Below are 21,018 nucleotides of genomic sequence, written 5' to 3' on the forward strand. Positions count from 1 at the left end.
TTTAGACTATTTTACAACTCAGAGAGCTCCATTCAGACATGAGGGGGTGCAGCGATGACACAAGGAATATTTTGTGACAACTGGTTAGGGACAGCCAAGCAACACAATACAATACAATACAATACAGGACAGACTGGTTTCCTCGCAGGGCAGCAGGCTACTGGGTTCATTAGGGAAGGGATTGGACAACAAAAATGTGAGTTTCTAATTGGACAAGTCCAGGTGGTCCCTCCCAGTTTCAGGCTGTTTTCATCCATTTGGTGCCAAATGAACATGACCCTTTTGGTGTTACTGACATATGAGACTGGTTGGGCAGTAGGCAGACTTCATACACTGTAGTTATGGGAACTTGTAATCTTTTGGTGTAATTAGTTACATGTACTAGTAAGGAATTTAACAGAGCATTTTGTAAGTACATTTTTTATTAGGCTACACTATAATAAAACATTTTCATAGACCTCATCTGCAGTAGTTACAACATATAACTACTTTGGCATTAGGGTAAAGTAATGTATTGCAGACAGGTTGTCTATCTGAGGAGGAAATTCCTTCCTGTTTTTTTGTTAGATTTACAAGCTGCCAGTAGGTACAGACTGGTTAGCTCAGCCCGTCTGCAGCTCTCTCACACACACTATGTGATCTGTTTACCTCCATCTTAATGCTCACCTGCATCTCACCTTTGGGTGTGTTTGTGTGATCTTCTGGCTTCTTCTGTCTCTTCACAGCTGAATGGTCTCTCGAGTTGTTCTGTGACCTGCTGTCATTTACGCACGGACACACACACACAAAGAAAAATATAAAATACAAGGTTACTATTTTGACATTTGAAAGAATATTTTTTTCTGCAATTCTACACATTTCACTATGTAGTGGAGATATTTCTTTGCTGTTTTAAAGCAAATGTCCTGCAATTCTACACACTTTGCTATGGAGCAGAAAGAAAATATTGCAGTTTTAGAGCTAATTTCCTGCAATTCTATTAATTTTGCCATGGCTAATGCAGTATTCTTCTGCTTAAACATAATAACAAAATCTATATGAATAAAAATATTTATTTTTGTATTCTCCCTGACTGTCTAGCTTTTATTTGTGATTGTTAGTTCTCAAAGATGAAATAATAAAAAATAGGTCCATTATATTTTCTATCTGATTTTAGTCATTTAAGTTTCATCTGAAAGCATTTTTCCATCACAAAAATGATTAATAATAAAAAAGTTTTGGACCAGCCCAAGGATTTCAATTGCATAAAAATCCCTGAAAAATACTTGAAGACATTTAAAGAACAATGATAAGAGCACAGGCAAAATATACTACAACAAAGCCACACACACTCCCTCTCGCTGCACTCAAACACACACACCCTCCATGTAACAGGCTGGGTTTGATGGGGTTGATTACAGTAATTGTGTGTTTGTGTGTGTGTGTGTGTGTGTGGGATCCTGTGGCAGGAAGGCCATACACACACACACAGGCTGTGACACCCGTATTGACGCCCAGCCTCTGAGCACTGAACAGACTCGCTCAAACCAAAGCCCTACTCAAACGAAACCAAAATGGCAGCAGTTTCCCTGCATCAGGCCTCGTGTGAATAGCACACAAAGAAAGCAATCCTCCATTTGGGCACTGGGCTTGCTAATCTGCCGCTACTGATAACTAGAAAGACCGGCAGACCTGTAGCCTAGCAGACTGTATGCATATTTTGGGCTCTCTCAAAACACGGGTGAGCTCACACAAATAAACACACACACACATACACACACAGGGGGATGGGGGGAGTGGCTCAGGCAGTTAGTCTCACTGTGGACTGAGAAGAAGAGGTTCACAAATGCCTATATTATGTATCTCATACCATGTATTTCATAGAGTGCCTTTATGGCTACACATTTACCCATCTACACATTAAAGCCATTGCTCATCCATTGTTCAAAAGGCACTACACTTTCAGTATAATGTGCAACAAGACAGTGGCAAACAAATGTTTCCTTATTCACTCCTAAATTGTCATGACACTGAAGAAGGCTTAAGCCGAAACCTTTGTCCATCTACCTACCCCTGAATTAAATATATACTCAAAATAAAATGTAAAAAATAAACCTTGAATCTCCTTTTTGAGTATGAACCAGCTAAACAATTTTGGAATTCTATTACATTTTGGTCGACACACCTGTTCTGCGTGTAGTGGTCACACAAACTTTCATAGTCCCTTATTCATCCCTACAATAAGGAATTGGCCTGTTCAACTCAAAAGTTAGTAGGGGTTGCCCTTATTCCCTCGTCTATTGCCCCCTATTTAATCCTTTGTTACAGACCTATTCACATAATCGATTCATTCTTTGACAAAAGCCAATATAAAATATGACAAAATGTTTAGTGTTTCACACATAAGTTTGGATAATAGGGCAGTTTTCTGTTCTTTCTAAACCACATGATGTTTCTCTACACAACAACTATGCACACTGATCCTTTGGTTATGTGGACTGGGTGGACATTGGAGCCAGCCATTAGATTGACCACAGGTGATAAGAACATGTCAGACCAGCTAGGCCACATCTCCACTCCTGGTCAGCCCACTGACGTACATGTCAGTGAGAGAGATCTGTGTTGCGCTCTTTAGGGCATGCAACCGAAAATGGGCAAGTCTTGGTAATTCCTCCTTAATTCAGTCAGTTTTTTTTCTTCATAAGATGCCTAATGAATACAACCATGAGGTAGTACATTTGGGTCCCACCTGACTCTACAGGACAGGCCAAGTGTTTGTGTGTGTGTGTGTCAGTGGAGGCTGGTAGGAGGAGCTATAGGAGGACGGGCTCATTGTAATGGTTGGAATGGAGTTTGATACCATTCCATTTATTCCTTTACAATGAGCCTGTCCTCCTATAGCTCCTCCCACCAGCCTCCACTGTGTGTGTGTGTGTGTGTGTGTGTGTGTGTGTGAGAGAGAGAGATGACAGAAAGAGAGAGAGAGAGAGCAGAGATGGAAAACCTGAAAGAGATACAAAGCCAGATACAGAAACCGAGAGAAAGAGACAGATGGATGGAAACAGAAATCCAGAGACAGACTGAGATAGAAATGCAGAGAGGGAAGAGAGAGGACTAAGATAGAAATTAAGAGGGAAAGAATGCCAGATAAAGAGAGAAAGAAAGATAGATGGAGAGTTAAATAGTGAATAATAACCACAATCACTCCAGTATCCCTTACATTGGCTGATGAAAACATCAATAGTCATCCATTAGCCGTGCCGTCCTCTCTCTCTCTGCTCTCATTCTGAAGGTCTTAATAGCGACACTGTTTGTGTGTGTGTGTGTGTGTGTGTGTGTGTGTGTCTGTCTGTGTTCACACAACGCTCATCTAACCAGCTAACAGGGTCCATACACCTAATTCCTGTGATTTCTGACTCTGCAACAAGACGTATAGGACACATATACAGTTCAAGTTTTCAAAGTCAATGTCGAAGCTAAACTCAGCAAAAAAAGAAACGTCCCTTTTTCAGGACGCTGTCTTTCAAAAATAATTCGTAAAAATACAAATAACTTTGCAGATCTTCATTGTAAAGGGTTTAAACACTGTTTCCCATGCTTGTTCAATGAACCATAAACAATTAAATGAACATGCACCCGTGGAATGGTCATTAAGACACTAACAGCTTACAGACAGTAGGCAATTAAGATCGCAGTTACGAAAACTTAGGACACTAAAGAGGCCTTTCTACTGACTCTGAAAAACACCAAAAGAAAGATGCCCAGGGTCCCTGCGTGATCGTGCCTTAAGGGATGCTGCAAGGAGGTATGAGGACTGCAGGTGTGGAAAGGGCAATAATTTGCAATGTCCGTACTGAGAGATGACTAGGGCGGACAGCTGATCGTCCTCGCAGTGGCAGACCACGTGTAATAACACCTGCACAGGATCGGTACATCCGAACATCACACCTGTGGGACTGGTATAGGATGGCAACAACAACTGCCCGAGTTACACCACGAATGCAAAATCCCTCCATCAGACTGCTCAGACTGTCCGCAATAGGCTGAGGCAGGTCCTCACCAGACATCACCAACAACAACAACGTCACCTATGTGCACAAACCCACCGTCGCTGGACCAGACAGGACAGGCAAAAAGTGCTCTTCACTGACGAGTCGTGGTTTTGTCTCACAAAGGGTGATGGTCGGATTCGCGTTTATCGTCGACGGAATGAGCGTTACACCGAGGCCTGTACTCTGGAGGGGGATGTTTGGAGATGGAGGATCCGTCATGGTCTGGGGCGGTGTGTCACAGCATCATTGGACTGAGCTTGTTGTCATTGCAGGCAATCTCAATGCTGTGCGTTACAGTGAAGACATCCTCCACCCTCACGTGGTACCCTTCCTGCAGGCTCATCCTGACATGACCCTCCAGCATGACAATGCCACCAGCCATACTGCTCATTCTGTGCGTGATTTCCTGCAAGACAGGAATGTCAGTGTTCTGGCAGCGAAGAGCCCGGATCTCAAACCCATTGAGCACGTCTGGGACCTGTTGGATCGGAGGATGAGGGCTAGGGCCATTCCCCACAGAAATGTCCGGGAACTTACAGGTGGAAAAGTGGGGTAACATCTCACAGCAAGAACTGGCAAATCTAGTGCAATCCATGAGGAGGAGATGCCCTGCGGTACCTAATGCTGCTGGTGGCCACACCAGATACTGACTGTTAATTTGGATTTTACCCCCCCCCCCCCCCCTCCCGTTTGTTCAGGGACACATTATTCCATTTCTGTTAGTCACATGTCTGTGGAACTTGTACAGTTTACGTTTTCTGAAAATAAACGCAGTTGACAGTGAGAGGATGCTGAGTTTATCAGTATCTTTTAGTATTTTCCATTAGCAATGCAATTGTACCATGATTCTAAAAGCTAGGCCGGTGTAGAATGAAGTTTCTCCCAAACGCTGATCTTGAGTTAGTTTGGCATTTTCCCCACTGATGGTTAAGGTTAGTATTAGGGGAGGGAAAGCTGATCATAGAACTGTACCTATAGGAAACATCACCCCAGAGCAGTCCAAGACACCAACAGCATCTCACACACACACACTCAGAATGATCAGCATGAGCCTACTACCACAGAGTCAGTACTTAACCAAACCACGGGCTCTGGGTATAAAATAATCACACACAAATTCACTTAGTTGACTTGCCTAGTTAAAAAGGTTTAATAAAATATAAATAAGAAAAACATTTCCCTGTACTTGTGCACATGACATGAAATACAGACACACACTCTAAGACAGAAACCAACCCTAATTATCCTGCAGCAGACCTATGACAAAAAGGTAGACTCTCCCTAATTGGACAGTACAATTGCAGATGTGAATTAACCTGGCGAATGTTGATGCACATAAAACAAAGATGGGAACCAGATATTGAGACCCCTGGAGAGGGAGAAAGAGGAGAAGGGATGGGGGGGGGGGGGGGGGGCGGGGGGGGCCTAGGGTGGCATTCCTTGATCCCGGCGCTCCGGAGTTTGGTCTTGTTGGTAAGTGGAGTAGGGATGTTTCCATAGGGGTAAATGTAACAGTTGCCTTCTCTCTCTCTCTCTGTGTGTGTGTGTCTGTGTGTGTGTAAAAGACCATCAGGGTCTTAGGGTTTCATTAGTCAGACAGAGAAGATGCACAGGCCAGTATGAGGGGAGCAACACACAAAGTTCTTACTGCAAAGTACTTGCATTCACTATATGCAACAGTAGCCCTTTATACTCGTACCTGTATATGGGTGGAAAATTGCACTGATAAGCGCCTAAAATGTTTTAAATGACATCAGAGCTCAGGCTCTGCGATTCACAGCGCCGTATGGGTTTTGACTGACAGCCATTCTTGAACTTCAGCACCGCACGCCACAAGAAGTTCCCCTCATTCCCTCATTCCACCTGATAATTGGGCAACATTTGCAAATTGTTTGTTTTGTGAGAGAGAGAAATTCTGGAAATTAAGAGGACTCTATGTATTTTTGAAAGATGAGACGTTGAGGATTATAATAAATACCAATTTAATGTCATACAAGCAAGCCAAACACCCGTGAGTCCAAAATGTGCACTTCACATTCCCCTATCATAAAACTCATGTCATATTCAGCGACAACATTAATGATCACTATGTTTGATGTACAGTTGCAAGAAGATATGGCATCATATCCTGGGTTGTTCTGAACAGAATGAGCCAATGTTTGTCTCTTGTGAAGAAAACTTACTGCGCAATAAGCACCTGAAACAAGGAGATAAACTCAATAATACTACTGTGTCACTAACTAACTAGTCACACACACACAGATACAAACAGACACACACACACACACACAACGTTGTTAGAGTTAGACAAAGAGAACACCCAAAAAATAAACATGATTTACGAACTATTGGGTATGTCTCATTGCAAGGAGTCATATCTGTCATTATATTACATAATAAATACTGAGATTCCTCTGGCCAGTCGGCCCACAGTAGAACCCAGGGGCCTTTTCAGCCTGTTCAGATAGAAATGTATTGTGTAGAAAGGATATGATTGTCTGTCATGTAGAATAGGGAATCGTGTCAGCTCTATTCATAAGGAACTGTGTCAGCTCTATTCATGAAATTTCTAGGCTTGCTGAATAGATCCCAGCTGCAGCTGGGAGCACTCAGTCCCTTCCTCAGTCCCTTCCTTCCCTGCCTGCCATAGCGCAAATACCAGCCAGGCCAACCGGTCACCACTGTGGCCCCCGAGATTTTCCCCTGGTTAAATATCCAGATGTACTTTTTAATGCACCCCAGTTACTAAATTTCCCATATGCTGGTTATAATACTAACTGTAGAATGTCTTTCCTCCTTAATGTAGACCATAGAGGGTAAAGAACAGCCTATTGTATAACTATGCCATATCCAAAATAGACGTGGTGGAATAAATTAGCAAAACCTCTTTCAATCGTTTTTTTAAATAAAAATGTACAAACGGAAGGACTAAAAATGTTCATTCCAAAAGTGATGTGCTAAATATGGATTTGATGGTGAAATACAGCACCTTAACTATTTAAATGGATGTACATTCACAGAGAAGGAACAATGATTGACCTCAATTGTTAATACCTCGCTTTGATGTTAAATATTACTGGGATGCAGTTGGCAGTGCTGCTGTGGCTGAGAGCGGGAAGAAAAATGAGGCCTTTATTCCGGTGACTGAATCTCTCTCTCTCTTGCTAAAACCAAGTAGGGCATTCTTCATTAGGACAGATATGGCACGACTCGCCAATTTATTCCTTCATTAGCAGATATATGTGCTGCTCACTACAGTAGAAACATGGGGACCACCCACACGTTTATGCCCTCTCAAACAACTACGCACAATAAAAGAGCTGCTCTCTGGTGACTAAACGAGGGAATTCACACAAAAAAAATGGGGGGGGGGGCATTCAAAGAAATGCACCTTTTGTACATGTCCACCAGAAGTAAACCGTGTAATATACAGTGCCTTCAGAATGCATTCACACCCCTTGACTTATCCCACATTTTGTTGTGGTACAGGCTAAATTCAAAATGGATGAGACAACTCTATCTCACCCATCTACAAACAATACCCCATAATTACAAAGTGAAAACATGTTTTTAGAAATGTTTGCAAATGTATTGAAAATAGAATAAAGAAATATCTATTTTATTTTCTAAGATTTTCCTGAGTTACAGTTCATATGAGGAAATCAGTCAACTGAAATACATGTATTAGACCCTAATCTATGGATTTCACACGACTGGGATTACATACATCTATTGGTCACAGATACCTTTAAAAAAATGGGCCTCATGATCATCACTGTATTGCTGTGCATTCAAATTGCCATCGATAAAATGCAATTGTATTCGTTGCCTCCCCATACCATAACCCCTCTGCATGGTTTTACCGTAAGGTGTGTATAGAAATGTCTATGCATGGTTTTACCACAGCGTCTGCAGTAAAGCAACCAGTAGAGACATGGTTTTACCGTAGCGTATGTAGTAAAACAACCAGTAGAGACATGTCTGTCTAGCTGTAGACCACCCAGAGCAGTCATCCAAACAATCCCCCCTCCCTCTCACAATTCCTAATTGTCTCCATCCTCTGGTAGGGCCTTTCTACTTCCAACACATCTAAACTAAAACTAGCCCCACAGCAATCCTCAAACAAAACATCAGCCATGGGAGAATTTTAGGGCTTTGCAATATATATATTTATGCCTAAAATAGTACAAAGAGTTTTCCCTGGTCGATTCATATGGCAAGGAAAAACTCAAGTCCCCAATTATAGTAAGAAATCTGTTCTTATGCATGCTTATTGATGCAGCTTTGCATGCACTAATTATCCATTTAAATTGCACTGTATAAGACTGTCTCCTAAACAACAAGTTTTGTAAACTTTACCCATTGACGACAACGTTAAGACAGAACCTCTGCTGGAGTTCAACGGCTCAGTGTACAGAGGTAGTCAGACTTGAGAAAACACATTGTTAGCGAGTCCTTTTGACTTCAAAGACGCGACTTAAAAAATACCACTATATCAAGCCGTGCCAGACAGAGGAAGACCCGGAAAGGAGAGAAGGAAAGGAACAGAGAGAACCCAAACACTGTAATAACGGAGTGTCGGTGTTATGAATACACTGCTCGATTTCCTTTCAGAGGTTTGTCATTTTAAGATGGTAATATCAGGGGCAGCCGAGTCAAGGGGTAGGCAGAACCCAGAATGGGGTAGGCAGAACCCAATGCCTCTCTGACAAAATCCTTTGATCATCTGCCCACCTCGCTCAGAATGTTTTGTTTCTAAACAAATAGTTTAGATGCTTTGCTAAAGTACGGTGACATTCCGTTGCGCTAAACAGTGCCCGAAAAAGACTCTGGGGGAAACAAAAGATAAAGGGTTCTTCGGCTGTCCCTGTATGATAACCTTTTTTGGTTCAAGGTAGAACCCTTTTAGTTCAAGGTAGAACCCTTCCCCTCAATGAATAACCCCCAAAAGCCCTTTAGAAGTTGGAATCAATAACCAATACCTTCAGGGACAGCATAAGAACTCTTTATGGTCCTAAGTAGCACTTTTTTTTCTAAGAGTGAAGAGAAGGAGCAGAAAAGGAAACCAAGGAGAGCATAAGAGAGAAAAGTTCCCCTCCCTCCTCGGCACCAAAATGTTCAAAAACCTCCAACCCTGAGGTATTCATCTGTTTCTGTCAGAGGTTAGCGCCGATGCTAACAAAGGCTGTTTATTCTAGGCAGCATGGCTAATGACCCCTAATCAATTAATCATTAGCATTATGGAGACCTTAACGCCTTCTTTTGATTTACCAGCTGATACGCAAAACCTCATAACTAAACTCAGTCCCAATAATCTCTCATTCCTCCTGAACTGTGCACTTGTTCAAATCTCCCCATAAATGTAAAATTATTAAATTGGCATTGGCTGGAAAGAGTTCCATATATCTGTAATTTCCTTTCAAATCCGAGGGGGGGAATAAGTGCATAATTCGGGAGAAAGGAGAGATTATTGGGACATTTCAATGAAGAGGTTGAGCCACCATACAATGTCAACTTCAAGCACTGTAGCTCTTTGAAAGCTGAGGAAGTTCATGAGCCAAAAGAGAAAATATGGAGTATTGCTTCTATGAAAAATATATAAACGGTCTCACAAAAAGGTGCTAATTGTAAACAAGGGTCAAAAGAGACTTTGGGGAGCATATTTCGTAGTCTTTTATACACTGAACAAAAATATGAACGCAACATGTAAAGTGTTTGTCCCATGTTTCATGAGCTGAAACAAACGGTCCCAGATATTTTCAATGCACACAAAAACGTATTACTCATAAATTTGGTGCACAAATTTGTTTACATCTCTGTTAGTGAGCATTTCTCCTTTGTCAAGATAAACCATCCACCTTACAGGTGTGGTATATCAAGACACTGATTAAACAGCACAATCATTACACATGTGCACCTCGTGCTGGGGACAATAAAAGGCCATTCTAAAATGTGCAGTTGTCACACAACAATGCCACAGATGTCTCAAGTTGTCTCTATCATAAACTGCTTCCAACATTGTTTTAGAGAATTTGGTAGTACGTCCAACCGGCCTCACAACTGCGGACCATGTGTAACCATGCCAGCCCAGGACCTTCACATCAGGCTTCTTCACCTGAGGAATCATCGGAGACCAGCCACCTGGATATCTGATGAAACTGTTTGCACAACCAAAGAATTTCTGCACAAACTGTCAGAAAACGTCTCAGGGAAGCTCATCTGCATGCTCATCATCCTCACCAGGGTCTTGACCTGACTGCAATTAAGCGTCATTACCAAAATCAGTGGGCAAATGCTCACCTTCGATGGCCATGGGCACGCTGGAGAAGTGTGCTCTTCCCAGATGAATCACAGTTTCAACTGTACCGGACAGATGGCAGACAGAGTATATGGTGTTATGTGGGCGAGCGGGTTTGCTGATGGTGGCAGTGGGGTTATGGTATGGGCAGGCATAAGCTGCAGACAATGAACACAATTGCAATTTATCGATGGCAATTTGAATGCACAGAGATACCGTGACGAGATCCTGAGGCCCAATGACGTGCCATTCAACCAAGGCAAGTCGCAAGGATCTGTACACAATACCTGGAAGTTATAAATGTCCCAGTTCTTCCATGGCCTGCATACTCACCAGACACATCACTCATTGAGCACATTCACCGCCCCTACTTTTTAAAAATGGTATCTGTGACCAACCGATGCATTCCCAGACATGTGAAATCCATAGATTAGGGCCAAATTAATTTATTTCAATGACAGATTTCCTTACATGAATGGTATAACTCAGTAAAAATCTTTGAAATTGTTAGATGTTGCGTTTATTTATGTTCAATGTACTGCTCTAAAAAGCAGTTTGTGAATGGAAATGCTCTCTTCTAAATGACAATATTCATTATTGCTTTCATTACACAGGCTAAAGTTGTACCGCCCTCTAAAAAAGCATTTTACAAATGGATATACTTTCAATAATCAGTTGCATTCGGAAAGTATTCAGACCCCTTCACTTTTTCTACATCAGTCTTATTCTAACATTGATAAAAGAAAAATAAATCCTCAATCTTCACATAATACCACATAATGAGAAAGCAGAAATGTTTTTACATTTATTCAGAAAAATGTAAACAGAAATACCATATTCAGACCCTTTTCTGTGAGACTGACCTAAAAAAAAAAAAACTTGTGATCTGGGTCATTGTCCTGTTGAAAAAAAATACATTGATAGTCCCACTAAGCGCAAACCAGATGTTTGGCGTATCGCTGAAGAATGCTGTGGTAGCCATGCTGTTTAAGTGTGCCTTGAATTCTAAATAAATCACAGACAGTGCCACCAGCAAAGCACCCCCACATCACCTCCTCCATGCTTCACGGTGGGAACCACATATATAGAGATCATCTGTTCACCTAATGTGCGTCTCACGAAGACTGTGGTTGGAACCAAAATTTCTGAATTTGGACTCATCAGACCAAAGGACGGATTTCCACCGGTCTAATGCCCATTGCTCATGTTTCTTGGCCCAAGCAAGTCTCTTCTTCTTATTGGTGTCATTTAGTAGTTTCTTTGCAGCAACTCGACCATGAAGGCCTGATTCATGCAGTCTCCTCTGAACACTTGATGTTGAGATGTGTCTGTTATTTGAACCCTGTGAAGCATTTATTTGGGCTGCAATCTGAGGTGCAGTTAACTCTAATGAACTTATCTGCAGCAAAGGTAACTCTGGGTCTTCCTTTCCTGTGGCGGTCCTCATGAGCCAATTTCCTCATAGCACTTGATGGTTTTTGCAACTACACTTGAAGAAAAGACTGTTGTTTCTCTTTACTTATTTGAGCTGTTCTTGCACTAATATGGACTTTGTCTTTTACCAAATAGGGCTATACTCTGTATAACCCCCCCACCTTGTCACAACACAACTGATTAGCTCAAACGCATTAAGAATGAAAGAAATTCCACAAATTAACTTTTAAGAAGGCACACATGTTAATTGAAATGCATTGAGAGAATGCCAAGAGTGTGCAAAGCTGTCATCAAGGCAAAGGGTGGCTACTTTGAAGAACGGCAAATATAAAATATATTTTTTGGTTACTACATGATTCAATACAAGCCTCACAAGACCTCAACTGGCAGCTTCATTAAATAGTACCTGGGAAAACACCAGTCTCAACGTCAACAGTGAAGATGCTGGCCTTCTAGGCAGAGTTGCAAAGAAAAAGCCAGGTCTCAGACTGGCCAATAAAAATAAAAGATTAAGATGGGCAAAAGAACACAGACACTCCACAGAGGAACTCTGCCTAGAGGGCCAGCATCCCGGAGTCGCATCTTCACTGTTGACATTGAGACAGGTGTTTTGCGGGTACTATTTAATGAAGCTACCAGTTGAAGACTTGTGAGGCGTCTGTTTCTCAAACTAGACACTACTGTACTTGTCCTCTTGCTCAGTTGTGCACCGGGGCCTCCCACTCCTCTTTCTATTCTGGTTAGAGCCAGTTTGCGCTGTTCTGTGAAGAGAGTATTACACAGCGTTGTACGAGATCTTCAGTTTCGTGGCAATTTCTCGCATGGAATGGCTTTCATTTCTCAGAACAAGAATAAACTGATGAGTTTCAGATGAAAGTTCTTTGTTTCTGGCCATTTTGATCTGGTTCATGTGGAAAAGCCTATGTAGGACAAACGAAAAGACACTTGAAACAACGCATAGCTAAACACCTCAGCTCAATCAGGTGTAAGAACATCGACTATCCAGTAGCAGCCCACTTTGTTGAAGCTAACCATCCAATCTCCTCCCTCAAATACACAGGCATTGAGCATGTTGATCTACCAAGGAGAGGAGGTAACATTGAGATCCTACTTCTACAAAAGGGAGGCTTACTAGATATCCTATCTAAAAACATTGAACCCTAGTGGTCTGAATATTGACTTTGATCTCAGACCTTTATGAACAAATCTTTCTTTTATGAACAAGTCTTATAAATTGATATATTCTTTCTACAGCTTATTAGCGTAAACCTAATATGTTCCCCCTGTTGATGTTTCTTATTATGCATTAGGTATGAAGCAAAGGATTACATGTAACAAATACGAAAATAAATACAAAACAATTAAATATGTGAAATTGAATTAAACAATAATATGTGTTGATGCTAATATTATGCACAATATTAAATTATGTTTCTAAATGATAAAAAAAGCCTAATATATTTAATATGCCATACACTATTCTTTAACAGTTTTACTAATTCATTGTAATTAACTTAATCATTATGACACACCCCTCACCATTGTCATTGGTTGCACTGTTTGTCTACATAATCTGGTTCAAGTATTCATGACATTACCCTGAAGAAGGCAGCACAGTGCTGCCGAAACATTGGTTAATACCAAATCAACTACTGGGAGTTTATATATGGAGTGTGCGACTCTCTATTTTGATAGTTTATTCTTTACTCAGCACAACAGTTTTCAGCTGTGCTAACATAACTGCAAAAGGGTTTTCTAATGATCTATTAGCCTTTTAAAATAATAAACTTGGATTAGCTAACACAACGTGCCGTGCCATTGGAACACAGGAGTGATGGTTGCTGATAATGGGCCTCTGTACGCTTATGTAGATATTCCATAAAAAAATTGAATATGGAACAAAAATGGATAAAACAAGGAAATAAGCAACACCAGCTCAGACTCTGTGTGAGTGTGAGTGAGTGAGAGAGATACACACACAGTTGAAGTCGGAAGTTTACATACACCTGAGCCAACAACATTTAAATTCAGTTTTTCACAATTCCTGACATTTAATCTGAGTAAAAATTCCCTGTTATTTGGTCAGTTAGGATCACCACTTTATTTTAAGAATGTGAAATGTCAGAATAATAGTAGAGAGAATGATTTATTTCAGCTTTTATTTCTTTCATCACATTCCAAGGGGGTCAGAAGTTTACATACACTCAATTAGTATTTGGTAGCATTGCCTTTAAATAGTTTAATTTTGGTAAAATGCTTTGGGTAGCCTTCCACAAGCTTCCCACAATAAATTGGGTGATTTTGGCCCATTCCTGCTGACAGAGATGGTGTAACAGAGTCAGGATTGTAGGCCTCCTTGCTCGCACCCGCTTTTTCAGATCTGCCCACAAATTTTCTATGGGTTTGAGGTCTGGGCTTTGCGATGGCCACTCCAAAACCTTGACTTTGTTGTCCTTAAGCCATTTTGCCTGGAGTCATTGTCCATCTGGAAGATGCAACCAAGCTTTAAACTTCCTGACTGATGTCTTGAGATGTTGCTTCAATATATCCACATGATTGTCCTCCTCATGAGGCCATCTATTTTGTGAAGTGTGCCAGTTGCTCCTTCAGCAAAGCACCCCCACAACATGATGTTGCCACCCCTGTGCATCACGGTTGGGATGGTGTTCTTCGGCTTGCAAGCCTCCCACTTTTTCCTCCAAACATAACGATGGTCATTATGGCCAAACAGTTCTATTTTTGTTTCATCAGACCAGAGGACATTTCTCCAAAAAGTACGATCTTTGTCCTCATGTGCAGTTGCAAACCTTAGTCTGGCTTTTTTATGGCGGTTTTGGAGCAGCGGCTTCTTCCTTTCTGAGCGGCCTTTCAGGTTATGTCCATATATGACTCGTTTTACTGTGGACAGATACTTTTGTACCGGTTTCCTCCGGCATCTTCACAAGGTCCTTTGCTGTTGTTCTGGGATTGATTTGCACTTTTCGCACCAAAGTACATTAATCTCTAGGAGACAGAATATTTTTTCTGAGGTCTTGGCTGATTTATTTTGGTTTTCCCATGATGTCAAGCAAAGACGCACTGAGTTTGAAGGTAGGCCTTTAAATACATCCACAGGTACACCTCCAAATGACTCAAATTATGTCAATTAGCATATCTGAAGCTTCTAAAGCCATGACATCATTTTCTGGAATTATCCATGCTGTTTAAAGGCACAGTCAACTAAGTGTATGTAAACTTCTGACCCACTGGAATTGTGATACAGTGAATTATAAGTGAAATAATCTGTCTGTAAACAAAACAAGCTCCCGAGTGGCGCAGCAGTCTAAGGCACTGCATCTCAATGCTAGGCACGCCACTACAGACCCTGGTTCGATTCCAGGTTGTATCACAACCGGCCGTGATTGGGAGTCCCATAGGGCAGCGCACAATTGGCCAAGCATCGTCCAAGTTAGGCCGTCATTGTAAATAAGATTTTGTACTTAACTGACTTGCCTAGTAGAATAAAGGTTATATTAAGAAACAAAAAATATATGTTTCTGCCCCCTCAAACTCAGCAAAAAAGGAAACATCCTCTCACTGTCAACTGTGTTTATTTTCAGCAAATTTAACATGTGTAAATATTTGAATGAACATAACAAGATTCACCAACTGAGACATAAACTGAATAAGTTCCACAGACATGTGACTATCAGAAATGGAATAATGTGTCCCTGAACAAAGAGGGGGCCAAAATCAGCTGCATTAAGTACTGCAGTGCATCTCCTCCTCATGGATTGCACTAGATTTGCCAGTTCTTGCTGTGAGATGTTACCTCGCCCTTACACCACGGCACCTGCAAGTTCCCAGACATTTCTGTGGGGAATGGCCCTAGCCCTCATCCTCCGATCCAACAGGTCCCAGACGTGCTCAATGGGATTGAGATCCAGGCTCTGACATTAAGTGACATTAATTGCCTAGGGTCTGTAAGCTGTTAGTATCTTAACAACCGCTCCACAGGTGCATGTTCATTAATTGTTTATGGTTCATTGAACAAGCATCGGAAACAGTGTTTAAACCCTTTTCAATGAAGATCTGTGACGTTATTTGAATTTTTACGATTTTTATCTTTGAAAGACAGGGTCCTGAAAAAGGGACGTATCTTTTCAGCTAAAACGTTCCACCTGATCTCGCATCCTCCCACCTGCCCTCCATCTGAGGACAAACTACTGAGGAAAATACTCAGACCCCTTCACTTTTTCTTATTATTCAAAAATTATTCTACACTCAATACCCCATAATTACAAAGCAAAAACATGTTTCAGAAATCTTTACAAATGTTTTTTAAATAAAAAATATCTTAATACTTATGTAAATCAGACTCTTTGCTATGAGACTCAAAATTGCTTTGAGACAAAAAAAAATGCTCAGATGCATTCTGCTTCCATTGATCATCCTTGAGATGTTTCTACAACTTCATTGGAGTCCACCTGTGGTAAATTCAATTGGTAGGACATGATTTGGAAAGGAACAAAACTGTCTATATAAAGGTCCCAAAGTTGACAATGTATGGCAGAGCAAAAACCAAGCCATTAGGTCGAAGGAATTGCCCGTAGAGCTCCGAGACAGGATTGTGTCGAGGCACAGATTTGGGGAAGGGTACCAAAACATGTCTGCAGCATTGAAGGTCCCCGGCAACCTTAAATGGAAGAAGTTTGGAACCACCAAGACTCTTCCTAGAGCTGGCTACCCAGCCAAACTGAGCAATCGGGGGAGAAGGGCCTTGGTCAGGGAGGTGAATCTGTGGAGATGGGAGAACCTTCCAGACGGAAGCCACTCCTCAGTAAAAGTCACATGACAGCTCGCTTGGAGTTTGCCAAAAGGCGCCTAAAGGACTCAGACCATGAGAATCTGGAGGAAACCTGGCACCATCCCTACGGTGAAGCATGTCGTCATGCTGTGGGGATGTTTTTCAGCGGCAAGTACTGGGAGACTCGTCAGGATCGAGGGAAAGATGAATGGAGTAAAGTACATAGAGATCCTTGATGAAAACCTGCTCCAGAGCGCTCAGGACCTCAGACTGGGGCGAAGCTTCACCTTCCAACAGGACAACGACCCTAAGCACACTGCCAAGACAATGCAGGAGTGGCTTCGGGACAAGTCTCTGAATGTCCTTGAGTGGCCCAGACTTAAACCCGATCAGACTTAAACATCTCTGAGGAGACCAGAAAATAGCTGTGCAGCGACACTCCCCATCCAACCTGACAGAGCTTGAGAGGATCTGCAGAGAATAATGGGAGATACTCCCCAAATACATGTCTGCCAAGCTTATAGCGTCGAACGCTGTTTTAAATTGTTTATAAATTTGCACCAAAAAAATAAAACCTGTTTTTGCTTTGTCATTATGGGTTATTGTGTGTAGATCGATGGGAAAAACGATTTAATACATTTTAGAATAACACTGTACTGTAACAAAATGTATAAAAAGGGAAGGGGTCTGAATGCTTTCCGAATGCACTGTATATTTCTATTGTTCGAGTGGTCACTCGACTATCTTGTCAATATAATTGATAATCTTTTCTGCAGTGGAGAAAGAGTGGAGAGTGCATGCACGCATTTGACATAATCACAGAGCAACAGACATGAAAAATAACAAAGAGCATCGAAAAGGGATTTTGGTGAAATACAATAGCACAATATTATTATATTTGTTGTATTCACCCCTCTTAAAGTTCACCAAAATTCTCTTTCCGTTGCTCTTTGTTATTTTTCATGTCTGCATTGGCTTTTGTGGTTGACAATTGTGCTGTGATGGATTGATTTGGTCTACAGGAATGTAAGACGAACAGAACATGCGCTCTCTACCCGTCTCCTCAGTCTGCTGTTTGAATGCTTTCTGTGAACAAGTACTTAGCTATAATGTTTTTTTTATTTTTTATTAAATAGAACACTAATTTCCATGAACATTTCATCAAGCCTTTGCCAATGTTGTTGTGATATTAGCTAGCGAACTAGAGGTAATGACAAGGTATTGTGTAAAAACACAATTTTAGGTTGGCTAACATTGCTATTTAGTTAGCTAAAGTAAAACAACACCAGGGTGTTTTACTTTATACTTTACTGTACTTCAATAAAGAATAAATAAATCCATAGATATTACCATCTTATTACCAAGTTATTACCGAGCTGGAATGTAAAGTGCTGTCCTCGTGCTAACGCAGGACAGTTATTGGTAGTTCTGCAGTCCTAAAATGATACAGAAAGAGCTGAAATGCACGGTGCTGTCAGCTTGAGCCCTTAATCAAGGGGGCATCACAGCGAGTCATATTGTAAGAACAGTCAGGTGACATCCTGGCTTTGAAACCAGGCTTTGAGACAGAAGGCAACACCTGAGCTTGTCGAATAAACTTGGTTTTGTTTTCAGTTGAAAAATGTTTTTCCCTAATGAATAGGAGGAAAAGCAAAGTGGGGTTGTTTGCTTGGAAACACTCACAGGTTTCCTGATGTAAAAAAAAAAAAAAACAAGGAGCTACTCTCTATTTCCCCTTAAGCGTTTTAATCGCCACCTGCCTTTAAAACAAGAGGCCTTTGTTGGACTGGTAGGATGAAAGAGAGGGATATGTGTGTGAGTGAATAAGACAAGGGGAACACTAATGTGAGTGTGGGTAGGTAGGGACTAGGAAAAAATATTTCCCAGAAGAAGGCTACAGCAACTAAGCTAACACAACAGCTAGCTGGAAGCTAGAGCGTCAACCTTTTCAACTTCCTACCACCTTTTGAGAGAGAGAGAGAGATCTCAGGCAAAGAGAAGAGAGGGAAGAAATTACAGCTTTCCGGCATTCTCTTTATATCTTGGCGTAACCTATAATCTTAGAGCCCCAGTCAGTCTGACCACGCTACAGACTAGCATTTGATTTACTGTAGCTTTTAGCCCAGGAGAGGGAAAGACAGAATGCTCTTAGACTAAGTGGCTCAGACATTGCCTTGGGAACACAGCAACACATTGCAGTATCTGTTTGTTCTCTGTGTGTTTCGTCTTTTTGCCCTGACAATGACCCTTCCACATACGGTGCCTTCAGAAAATATTCACACCCCTTGAATTTGTCCACATTTTGTTGTGTAAAGGTAAGGTTCAACATCCAAGTAAACTTGGTTCAATCTGTGACCAAATACTGGATCAAGACCCCTTATTATTCAGTATAAAACTACCATAGCATGAGAGAAGATGGCAATACATGATATACAGTACCAGTCAAAAGTTTGGACACACCTACTCATTCAAGGGTTTATCTTTATTTGTACTATTTTCTACAATTGTAGAATAAAAGTGAAGACATCAAAATTATGAAATAACACTTATGGAATCATGTAGTAACCAGAAAAGTGTTAAATTAAAATATACACAATTGATGTCTTCACTATTATTCTACAATGAATAAAATAGTAAAAATAAAGAAAACCCTTGAATGAGTAGGCGTCCAAAATGTTGACTGGTACTGTATGTGATAACAGATCTTAGGATTCAAATACATATTTTTTAAATGGGTAAAACTGGACTTAAAAAGGCACAAAAAAAGGATGATACGTTGAGCCTAATTGATGGCTGGAGTCAAGAAAAAAGCATTTCACCTCTTAATTAACACATGAAGGCCAGATTAACTCTGGACTTTTAACTCTGAATCAGGGATAGAGAGATTTGAGAGGGAAAGAAAGTGAGATGAGAGAGGGAGATAAAGGAGGAGTTGAGGAGTCAGGGATGAGGCAGGTGCTGGGAGAGACAGAACGGAGGGTTCCTCACCTGGCCTTGTATGGCTCAGTGCCTGTCACGCACGCCAGTACACACAAAAACACATTCAGAAGACACACAAACACAAAAAGACACACATTCAGAACGCACAAATCAAATCGTATTTGCCATATGCTTCGTAAACAACACGTGTAGAAATGCTTACTTATGGGCCCTTCCCAACAATGCAGAGAAAAATGTTAGAATAATAGAAAGATAATAACACAATAAATAAATACACAATGAGTTACGATAACTTGGCTATATACAAACGGTACTAGTACCGAGTCGATGTGCAGGGGGTATGAGGTAATTGAGGTAGATATGCATATAAACCGTGTAAAAGGACTAGGCAATAGGATAGATAATAAACAGTAAAGCAGTGTATGTGATGAGTCAAAATAGTTAGTGAAAAGGGGGGTTAACAAAGAACCAAATAGCTATCTGGACTACTTAGCAGTCTTATGGCTTGGAGGTAGAAGCTGTTCAGGGTCCTGTTGTAGAGTTCTGCTAACCGACCCAAGCCCGACGGGCCCCAACATTATACATCGGATTTGGGCCGGGTAGGGCCTGTTTTTTTTAATCAATAACTAGGGTACAGGCAGGTCTCGGGTATCACTAAATTGATCACTAACATTTTGAAGCGGAGCCATTTGCTCGTGCTCTGCTGGCGCAGTACAGTCATATGTGACTAAGAGCATAACGAGGTGTCAGAAGTGCTTCAACCTCATCAAGACAGGAGAGATTATTTCACAGAAAATAATGTTTTGAGTTTTGTCTGAGTTTATATTGATGAAAAGTAGCTAACAGGTAACTGCTCTCTCATGTCTCTTCATTGAGCAGAGCAGCCCTAGCGAAACTATGGATACTCAGTCTCAGAGCCGCGATGAGCAGAGCAAGCCGGGAGGGAGCAGAGAGGGAGCGAGTGACAGAGAGAGAGAGTAGCAATTTATGGATTTACTAACGGAGAAAGTAATTTCGGATTTCGGATGTTGGGCCTGATTGTTGCGGGCATGGGTAGGGCTCAAGCTTAAAATGTGTGCCCGTGAAGGGCTCTATCCTGTTGGTTCCAGACTTGGTGCATCGGTACCGCTTTCCGAGCAATAGCAGAGAAAACAGTCTGACTTGGTTGGCTGGAGTCTGACAATTCTTAGGGCCTTCCTCTGACTTGCAGTTGGATGTGGAAGAAGTTGTCATACCAAGTGGTGATGCAGCCGGTCAAGATGCTCTCAATGCTACAGCTGTAGAACTTTGAGGATCTGAGGGCCCATTCCAAAACTTATCAGCCTCCTGAGGGGGAATATAGGCATTATCGTGCCTTCGTCACGACAGTGATGGTGTGTGTGGACCATGTTAATTCCTTAGTGATGTGGACACCAAGGAACTTGAAGCTCTCGACCCACTCCACTACAAGAGGGCTCAGGAGGACACACACACACACACACACACACACACACACACACACACACACACACACACACACACACACACAC

General features: G+C 41.5%; 1 long non-coding RNA gene across 1 annotated transcript in view; it reads right to left on the reverse strand.

The window, feature by feature from the left end:
* Nucleotides 1-677: 677 nt before the first annotated feature.
* LOC139410068 (uncharacterized) overlaps nucleotides 678-21,018 on the reverse strand; it is a 34,308-nt gene continuing 13,967 nt past the window's right edge. Inside the window, exon 3 of the long non-coding RNA XR_011634447.1 lies at nucleotides 678-757. This is a non-coding gene — a long non-coding RNA (uncharacterized lncRNA). The remainder of the gene's footprint in view (nucleotides 758-21,018) is intronic.

The sequence above is a fragment of the Oncorhynchus clarkii genome, chromosome 5, assembly GCF_045791955.1.
Source record: "Oncorhynchus clarkii lewisi isolate Uvic-CL-2024 chromosome 5, UVic_Ocla_1.0, whole genome shotgun sequence".
Classification (NCBI taxonomy): domain Eukaryota; kingdom Metazoa; phylum Chordata; class Actinopteri; order Salmoniformes; family Salmonidae; genus Oncorhynchus; species Oncorhynchus clarkii.